Below are 966 nucleotides of genomic sequence, written 5' to 3'. Positions count from 1 at the left end.
AAAGCTATAGTGTCCAGCTGTTAAGAAATTACTGAGCCTTTTATAAAATATAAACTATTTGTCTCCTGTTTTTAAAGATTTACATCTTCAGTGGGAGCAAACAGGCTTGGGGCTGAGTGTCAGAGACAGGGTAGGTCAGTAGTAAAGTACTAAAAGACGGACAAATACATTGTTGGTTTAATATTTTGTGAGATTGAGTAAGAAAATATTGAATATCACTGGCCTTACTCTTTAACTTCCCACTAAGTATTAATTTAATGATTTGCAGGTGAAAAGATATCTAAGTTAAAACCGGGTTGAATCTGGTTGAAAACTGTGACTTTTTCACATTTAACAGCTGCTTCAACACCATTTCAGTGATTATATTTCACAGGTCTGAGCTACATGTTGAAATAGAAGTATATAAATGATCCTATGTGTCTAACCTCTAAATTCAACAAAACCTATCCCAGTTTTACATTTAAAAATAAATAAACTCTAGGGCTGGTGCTGGTAATGTTCTCACCAGCAGCAGTATATTAGCAAAGCCAGGATCAGGATGAGAAGAACTCCTCCCAGCACACAGGAGATGACCACCACTGCCAGCAGAGATGCTGCAAAGACATAATTTAAGACATATAATGAATTTAAGCAACTCAGTTCATACTTGTTACTACTGCTGCCACATAACTTTGCCTTTAAAACAGTTTTGTTACTCACAGTCATTGCAATTGAAGCCACTGTATCCAAATGCACAACTGGAAGAAAAAAAGAGCAGTTAAACACAATGAGATTCATTTTTTATGGTTGACCTGGAGCATCTTAACAGAGTTTAATTGGGGAAGCCAGTAACTTCCCATACACACAGTAATGTACAGACACCTCACAGCTGACATCTAAAACTCACCCTGTGCACCAAATTAAACATGTGTGTACTCACGGTTGGCACGTGTCTCCCACCGACCTCTGCCCACTTGGACAAGCTAG

The 966-nt window shown here is 38.0% G+C and overlaps 1 long non-coding RNA gene across 1 annotated transcript; it reads right to left on the bottom strand.

The window, feature by feature from the left end:
• Positions 1-426: 426 nt before the first annotated feature.
• LOC111672655 (uncharacterized) lies at positions 427-964 on the bottom strand. Its single transcript, XR_002762027.2, has 3 exons — positions 920-964; positions 700-737; positions 427-593 (listed from the first exon to the last, which is right to left on the bottom strand). It is a non-coding gene; the product is annotated as an uncharacterized LOC111672655 (long non-coding RNA).
• Positions 965-966: the final 2 nt, after the last annotated feature.

This window comes from Seriola lalandi, unplaced genomic scaffold, assembly GCF_002814215.2.
Source record: "Seriola lalandi dorsalis isolate HSWRI2012SDOR001 ecotype SW California unplaced genomic scaffold, Sedor1 jcf7180002008809, whole genome shotgun sequence".
Lineage (NCBI taxonomy): Eukaryota > Metazoa > Chordata > Actinopteri > Carangiformes > Carangidae > Seriola > Seriola lalandi.
Note: the sequence above shows the minus strand (reverse complement) of the source record. Positions and strands in the feature narration are given on the sequence as shown.